Source organism: Onychomys torridus, chromosome 19, assembly GCF_903995425.1.
Source record: "Onychomys torridus chromosome 19, mOncTor1.1, whole genome shotgun sequence".
Lineage (NCBI taxonomy): Eukaryota > Metazoa > Chordata > Mammalia > Rodentia > Cricetidae > Onychomys > Onychomys torridus.
In genome coordinates, this window is record NC_050461.1 from 28,855,402 (window position 1) to 28,864,576 (window position 9,175).

Here is a 9,175-nt window from a genome sequence, read left to right on the forward strand (position 1 = left end):
TGGTGAAGACTTTATAATGCCAGAGGATACACAGGTCCTTGAGGAGGCATAGGTAAAGAAAAGGAGTGGACAGTCTATCCCTAGAAAGGCTGGTTAGCAACGCTGAGTCCATCCCTAGTATCTTTTCTTTTCCTATTTTTTTTTTGTTTGTTTGTTTTTGTTTTGTTTTGTTTTGTTTTTGTTTTTTTGTCTTTGTTTTTTTGAGGCAGAGATTCTCTGTGGAGCACTGGCAGGACAGGAGCTCAGTAAACCAGGCTGGGTCGGAGTTCAGAAAAATGCCTGCTTCTACCTCTGGGATTAAGGGCGTGGCCCACCACACATCCCTAACTTCTGATTGGTAAGACTTTGACCTTCACCAGACTTCTGCTAATTCCCAGGTTTACCACATAATTAGTTCCAGGCTTTGCATGTGTCTTTGTGCCTCTTCACTGCAGATCAGCTGCTTCACAAGGTTCTGTAAGAAATCCTTGCAGAATAAGGGAGTCACAGCCTGGAAGTACGACCTCACATCTTACTTTATCTCCCGTCTCTTCCTCACCTACTGCCACATTGCCTCTGGGCATTCAAGGAGTCTTCCTTATCTGCAAGGCATTTTGAAGGCATTAGCTTCAAAATAGCTAATTCCAGAGTTACACTAAATCCTTTCCAAACACCTGGGAGAGACTCTAAGACTCTAAAAGGTTGTCAGTAAAAATGTTACTATTGCTTAAAATTTTTCCATGTACAGAACTTTCTAAAGGAATAAATATTCATTTCAGTATTATAATCACCAAAACATTATACATTTAAATAATCTGCAAAGGGATCATAAATCACATGTATCATCTTGTAGAGTGTTCCACAACTATTAAAATGCCACTTTCAGTTGGTTTTATAGATAATGTCTTAGTTAGGGTCACTATTGTAATCAAACACCATGACTAATGCAACTTGAGGAAGAAAGGGTTTATTTGGCTTATGCTTCCACATCACTGTTCATCATTGAGTAAAGTCAGGACAAAAACTGAAACAGGACAGGAACATGGAGGCAAGAACTAGTGCAGAGGCCATGGAGGGGTGCTGCTTACTGGCTTCTTATTTATTTCATGCCTGGAAACATGATTGGCTAGCTAGTACCAAAGGTCCATACAAGTCACGCCACCATAAAAACCATTTTACATGTGCTGACCAATAACAGGTCAGCCCACCACGGACATTGCATTGTCTATGCTGCACACTATGATAACTACGCTCACCTGGCCTTTGCCTTTGGTCATTCAATGCTACCACCTGGCCCCTGCTACCTTGGGGCCCAATTAAACCCATTGCATTTAATCCATCCAACTGAGCAACAGCGTCTCCAACCCTGAGGTCTGGCACAAGGAAAAGGGTGACAACAAAGCCCTTCAAATGTGCTGGTGACCCTTTCACCATTTTGGGTCTTATACGATTAGTGATTAGTGAAGGGCACGTCTTCTGGGCCTTTCCATTGTGGAGGGTTAGCTTTTACACAGCACACCCACTCTAGCATTGCAATTTCCCTGAGCCTTAAAATCCCTTGATTAGCACTAAGCTAAGGGATATCAGGCATCTCCAACTCCTTTTCAGTAGTTATCTTTTTGGCAAATGCTTCAGCCAGCCATTCAAACAAATTTCTGGCATTTTTTTTTTTTTTTAACTGTGGAAGCTTCCATATTAAACCTAGAATCTCCACTGAATAGGATCATATCGATAGACTCAGCCTCATCCAGTCTTATGTTCCTTCTACCGTTATCTCACACCCTTTAAATCCATTCCCACACATATTCCCCAGACTTCTACTTGAATGAATTAGCAAACTCATTAAGCTCTGTAGTAGTGTAGTGTACCTCCTCATGGACTACACTTTCTATCTCCCCTCTAGGAGCCTTCCTGGCCTTAAGTCTAAAGCCTTAAGGTCTAAAGGTAACTAACTATTGGTGGGCCCTGAGGGATGTGAGTACTGTCTTGTCTGGCATCTCCTTCAGAGGAGCTAACCAGCTGTTTGGCAGACAATGAAGGATTCATTTCATCAAAGGCAAAAGAGGCACCATTTCAGGGGGTGGGAGTACATCTTCTGCTGAAGATGGAGAGACAACCTCCTCAGGTGAGATAAATCCTTAGGAATCTGAGGGTTCAAAGTTCTCAGCTTCAGTGGGGTCCTCCCACACGTCTATCCCAAGTTACAGGATCCCATTCTTTACCAAGTAATGCCCTGACTTTAGCTTCTGACACCCTCCGTGGCTGGGACTTGAATTTTTGCTGTAGTTCAGCCAATCTAATAATGCGGGCTTTGGTTTGATTTTCTGCAACGTGAGCTCTGTGGCTGCTGGAGAGAAGAGTCTCTTCCAGGGCACACTTATAAACCATTAGATTATTTGTGTGCATCTGGAGCTGGTCAGTTTTATCACTGAGTTCATTGTTGTCCTTCATCATATTCTGAGATGCTAGGAGCTGGTTCATTTTATCACGGACCTCATTCTTTTCCTTTGTCAGTTTATCCAGAGATGCAGGAGCAACCAAGCAGCATCTTCAGTCTCCTTGTTCTCCTACAAACGGTCAAAAGTTTTGTGTACAGAGTCACCGAATCTATTGCTTCTCACAACTGGAGAATCAGAATAATCACATGCATTTGTCGCCTTAAGGCTGGAAAATAGTTCACACCATGGGCTTTCAGTATTCTCCAAGCTTCTAGGAGAGGTTTCAGTAACTGTAGGTGTTAGCAAATTAGAAAGTCTAGTCCAGATACTTAAACAATTCATTTTTATACTTCCGGTGTTCTAGAGCCATTTCTGGTACCAAAAGCTGTATTAGTCAGGATACTCTAGAGGAGCAGAACTTATAGAATATGTGTGTGTATGTGTGTGTGTGTATGTGTGTGTGTATGTATATGTGTGTGTGTTTTATATGGCATTATATATATATTATATATATAATATATATATATATATATATATATATATATATATATATATATATATATATATATAGTATTTATTAGAATGGCTTACAGGCTGTGGTCCAGCTAGTCTAACAATGGCTGTCTACCAACAGAAAGCCCAAGAATCCAGTCACTGTGCAGTCCATGAGGCTGGATGTCTCTGCTAGTCTTTGGTATACTCCAGAATCCTGAAGAAGTAGGTTCTAATGCCAGTGAAGGAATTGGCCTGCCACTCAGAGTGAGAGCAAGCAGACCAAGAGAGCAAGCTTTCTTCTCCCATGTCCTTTCCATAGGCAGAAGGTGTGGCCCAGATGAGAGGTGGATCTTTCTGCCTCAAAAAATATGAACCAAAGGTGTATCTTCCTACCAGGTTAAAAGTAGGTCTTTTTCTTAATTAAATCATTTGAAGTGAAAAGTCCCTCCCAGGAGTACCCACCCAGCTGCTGGGGTTTTAGTTAATTCCAAATATAGTCAAGTTTACAACTAAGAATAGCCCTCATAGTGTGTGTGTGTGTGTGTGTGTGTGTGTGTGTGTGTGTGTGTGTGTGTATGATTGTTATATACAATAATGATTAAGGAAGAATTAAGGGAGAAGAGGTCATGAATTTGAAAGGCGGTGAGGGGACATGGTAGGAGTCGGCAGGAGGAGGAAAATGAGGTGAATACAGAACTGATGTATAAGATTCTCAAAAGAAATATGTCTTTTTAAAATGTCATCTCAAAACACTTAACATGGGCCATTTATACAATACTTTTAAAAATATGCCAAAAGGGCTCAATATGGCTCCATAGTAGAGAACTTACCTATCGTGTACAATACCCTGGGTTCAATCGCAAGCATCACCAAAATACTAAATAATGAATATTACACCAATATAGAAAGAATAAAAAATAAACTAAACAAAGGTGGGCTTTGATCTCACTTTCCACCACCATTAAAAAAAAAGAGAGATGGATTAGAAGATTATAGAACTCGGCACAGAATGTTACAAAGGGAAAGCAAGAAGCTGTATTTCTCTCCTGCCTTACCTCCTTCTCCACATGCACAATTGCTTATTATACTTCCCAATTTAAAAAAGCATAAATCTGCATAAAGTCCTAGCTATCTTTAATTTTACACAAAAGGAGACATTTACATTCGTGAGAAAGAAATTTACATTGCTTTATAGTTCTACTCACTTATAGTCTGTTTTAGGGGTCTTTCAATATTAATATAGTATAATATATGTATACAGGCAGTGTCTAATATGGAATGTATTATATGAAATATTCTGTCATATACATATGTCCCAATTTATATAACTCCTATCTTTGGAGAGTCTGCTTACTACCATTTCTTCCAAACAATTCACACTTCCGCCTACAATTTTTCCACATTCTCATCCACGGACCTGAATATAAAGATGTGAGCAACTGTCAATGAAGCAAGATACTCATTCCACTGGAGAGGCTGAGGCAGGAGAACTACCATCCGTTCGGATCAGCTTGTGCTATATTGCAAGAACCTACCTAAAAACAATAAATAGAGAAATGATGTCTACAGTAAAACTAGAGTCAGGAGCAGAGCACAGGATATGCAATTATTTGTTTAGGCTGGGAAAAGGGCTGTTTTACTTGGGATTCTGTAATTATAACAGCTCCCATTTGTTGTTGTTTAGTATAGCCTATACATGAGGCTGATGGACTTCAGGTGCACTCTCTAATTTAATCTCCATAACGATCTAGGTAGCTGTGTTTCCTGGGCATGTTATAGAAGAGAAGCCCAAATCTGCGTGAGATAGATTGCTTCACACTGCTGTTCCCCCCACAGCCCTTCTATGGATGAATGGATTATTCTTTCTTGTAATGTTCCTATCACGGAAGCGTTCTTCCTGCCACCTTTTCAGGTGATACAATTAAGGCACACGGGGGCTTACCTTCTCTGCTCAAGGTCACAAAACCCGAGAGCAACAGAACATGAAAACAGACCCAGGGCATTCTACTCAGAGCCCAAGCCAGGAGTGTATTGGTTGATTTCTGACCCCAATGGGATACAGAAAGAGTAAAGAGCTGCAGTAGCCCTACTGCTGTGAGAGATGGACTAGAGGAGCAGGGACTCCGGAGCACTGGAGAATGGACCAGTGGGGGTGAGAATGGAATAAAGTGAATGGAAATGAGACACGTTGCTGAGGGAGATGGTTAATTGGATGCTTCAGTCACAACCCTCTTACCCTTCCCCTCTCCAAAGCATTTTACTTTTTTTTTTTTAGTCAGCACTCCCAGGCAAGGCTTTATTCTGTTCCTTTTGATTATTTTAGGGGCCTGTTTCAGGATGCTTCTGTTAGGAACGTGATCATGCCTGTGTAATGCGGACTTGAGAACAACGGATGATGTTAGCACATTTTGAATTTCAAACAGTTCCTCTCCATCCCTCAATAACGCACCAATCAAATGAGACTAAGATAGTGACTATCAAGCAGATTGCAGAAGAAAAGACACCCACCCTCTACTTTTCCCCCCACAGGAATGAAGAGATAAGTCCGACTGACATTTTTCAGCTACCCTGCCATTTCTTTCTCCAGCATGGCCACTACTAAGTGTGCCTCCCTGTAATTCTCAGCCATTGACTCCTGCAATTTTGCCTTCACTGATTTCGCCTTTTCTTCCTCTAATGTACCTTTCCTTTCCCCTGGAACAGCATCTCTTCCTCTGATGCTCTTAGACGATCACGTGCTCCAGGGTTTACTCATCCTCTTCCAAGTCTCCCTCTGTTTGCTCCCAGTTCAATCTCAAATGTTCTTTGAATCTTTCAGATGTCAGTCTGCAAAAAAATAAGAGGACCGGGTCCTTTACACTTACACTGTTTCCATTCAGGAGTACATTGTTAACCTTGTAACAGTCTTACAGCTCTGAGCTGGGACTTGCTTCTGAGAAAGGTCAGATCTACCTACTCCCTCTTCTCTGAGGATCTGAAGCTTGATGCTGTCTCTTCAGCTGTGATCTGGGCTTTGCTCCTTGCCTGGTTTCATGCCTACCCTTGAACTATACTTTCAGCTGCTATGTCAGAAATTTTCACTTAGGCCAGTCCAGCCAATAACAACCTGTGTCAGCGATTCCTAATTTTTATTTTTTTATTTTTTTATTTCAGAGCTGAGGATCGAACCCAGGACTTTGTGCTTGCTACCCAAGCGCTCTACCACTGAGCTAAATCCCCAACCCCTGATTCCTAATTTTCTTACACATTGGATTAGACTGAGGTTCTTTAGAAAATATTGATACCTGGCCCTCCCTCTACCCCGGGAATGCTACTTTATTGGAATGGTATAACATGTAGAGCATACGGACATTGAATTTATTTTATTTTATTTTATTTTATTTGGGTTTTCAAGATAGGTCCTTGCTGTGTAGTCCAGGATGGTCTTGACCAGGTGATTATAAGTGTAGTGCATTGTGCCCGGGTTGGCTTTGAATTTTTCAAGAGCTTTTATATAGCAGGCAATTCCAGCATGTAGCAAATGTGACAAATGGAGGAACTACTGTTCTATACTGCTATTATCCACAAAAAGTAGTTTTTATATAGAAGTCTAGGTCCTTCCTTAGACCTCAGTCTGTTGGTTCTAGCAAGTATCCTTTTTCCTAAGTGTCCAGACAAAAAGAACTGCACCTTGGGGAGGGCCTTCCTGGATGGGCCGCCAGTGCCTGCCTTCCTGTTCACTCCCTGCTTCTTCCCCTTGCCTCTGACAGACAGTCCACAGCTTCTATACAGTCCCATGTTCTGAGTTCTGGACTCAAGCACAGAAGCTCTCACAAGGCTTTGGATTATTTTTGGTTCAATAGCAACATAACCAAAGCCAACACTTTGCTGGGGAGTTTTGAACTTCTCCATCTCTTGCCTTTCATAGAAGCCCCTGAGCCAACTTCCTACTCCAGACTCCTCCGGACCTCACAGCATGTTGTCACCAAACTGATGGCATTTAAACTCCATCTTGATGACTTTCTCTGCTTTTTGGACTACAGTGTTAGTTCGAATTTGTAGTCTTTCCCAGCATAGTGTTTCTAATAACCTAGCATCTCCCATTGCCAAGATGTGTTTTCTCAAACATGTTACTGTTGCCTGTGAACTTTCTAAGATGTGAATACGAAATAGTCACTGCTTGTCTTCAGTCCTTGAATAGCAGCCTTTTGCCTTTAGGATAAAATCGAAACTTCTTAACCCTTCATGAGTTTTGCTTCCAAGCTCATCTCCTGCCACAGTTTTCTCCTGGGACCTGGGTTTAAAAGGATGAACTCAAACCCCTTTGAACTAAAACTTAACAAGCCCAGGATGATTCGGTTATCTCACAAGACTGAGGAACACAACCCGCAGACACGCCCACCGCACTTTAGAGAGTTTTCCCATGTGCCAGATGGCTACACTGGTGTGGCTTGACAGCAATGATGGCCTGGGCCCTTCTGCCAGCCTTACTTCTCAGCTCTTAAGGTCCCCTCCTGGAGTAAGGCTTTAGCTCCTTGGGGGCCTTAGCTTTTGTGCTCTGTTCTATTCATGAACAGAAAAAAAAAATGAAGCCTTGTAGTCAATCTGCTCCTGAATCTACTCTCTCTCTCTCTCTCTCTCTCTCTCTCTCTCTCTCTCTCTCCCTCCCTCCCTCTCTCTCCCTCTCTCTTTCTTCTTCTTCTTTTTCTTCTTCTTCTTCTTCTTCTTCTTCTTCTTCTTCTTCTTCTTCTTCTTCTTCTTCTTCTTCTTCTTCTTCTTCTCCTCCTCCTTCTTCTTCTTCCTTCCTTTCTGTCTTTCTTTTTCTCTTTCTTCCCCTTTGGAATTTGAATTCCTTGCTAGGAGCCACATACTCTTTTTTCTTTTGTTTTTGTTTCATTTTCGTTTGTTTTATTATGACAAAGAGTCTCTAGTAGCCCAGACTGACCTCAAACTTTCCGCACAGCCTAGGCTGTCCTTGAACTCCTGATTGAGGAGTTGACCTTACCTCTCAAGTGCTGGGGTTACAGGTGTGTGTTACCGTAGCCAGATTTCCTTCCCTCTTGAGCCCAGTACAGTGGTTATTAGAATAAATGTTTGTTGATGGAATTACTACAAAGAAAAAACACAGAAGTCCATTATTAAGTGAGAAAAAAAAAAAGGCAACTAGGTTGTCAAAGGCAAGGGCAGAATAAATAATACAGACAACTACAGGAATTTGAATTTAAGGCTTGAGGTTCTGTACCAATTATTTAAAATGCAAGTAAATATATAGGAAGCATAAGCACAAAATCATAGTTGGAATACAAATAAGAGACATTGATGTATTCTGATGAAAACAGAAAAGGAATTTATTAAGAGGTTGCTGGTTAGCCCCCAGAATTACTAGGAACACCAAAATGCCAGGCTGAGAAAACAGCAGGATCACAGCTAGAATCACAACCTTGGCTAAACAAAGGAGGCTCCAGCTCAGTGGTTCTTAACCTTCCCACTGCTGCGACCCTTTCATACAGTTCCTCCTGTTGTGGTGACCACCACCCATAAAATTATTTCATTGCTGTTTCATAACTGTAATTTTGCTACTGTTATGAGTCATCATGTAAATATCTGATATGTAACTCCCAAAGGGGGCCTCGATCCCACAGGTTGGGAGACACTGCTCTACCCTGTCAGGCTTTTTTCCACCGCCATGGAACAAGGGTGTTGCCAATAGCACTGGTGATGCCATGAGATCAGGAGTCCATTCATGCTCTTGCCTAGTCACCCTTACTCTTTCCAGGTCAAATGTGAGACTGGTTCAAATGGACATGTTGAAATTTGGCTATATGTGAATCCGCAATGAACAATTCTGGATTTCTAAGTATTCTCCAGCATCCACAGAGCCAAGGCTCACCTTTCAGTGAATTTTATAAGTAAAGGTAAAGGTTGAATGGTGGAGCACTATTTAAAAAATCATCTCTAATATTGTGCAGTATTATATGTGGTGGTATTGTGTTCCCCAAAATATTGTGCCTCTAATAAACTTATCTGGGGTCAGAGAACAGAACGGCCACAATATTAAACATAGAGGTTAGGCAGTGGTAACACATGCCTTTAATCCTAGCATTCCAGAGGCAGAGATCCACCTGAATCTCTGTGAGTTCAAGGCCACATTGGAAACAGCCAAGCATGGTGACTCATGTCTTTAATCCCATGAAGTAATAGCAGGAGGCAGAAAGGTAGTTAAGGTGTGAGGAGGAGGAACTATAGCAGTTTAAGCTTTTCGGCTTTTAGTAGAGGTTCAGCTG

General features: G+C 41.6%; 1 long non-coding RNA gene across 1 annotated transcript; it reads right to left on the reverse strand.

Moving 5' to 3' along the window:
- Window positions 1–966: 966 nt before the first annotated feature.
- LOC118570538 lies at window positions 967–7,993 on the reverse strand. Its single transcript, XR_004943202.1, has 3 exons — window positions 7,897–7,993; window positions 5,595–5,738; window positions 967–2,546 (listed from the first exon to the last, which is right to left on the reverse strand). It is a non-coding gene; the product is annotated as an uncharacterized LOC118570538 (long non-coding RNA).
- Window positions 7,994–9,175: the final 1,182 nt, after the last annotated feature.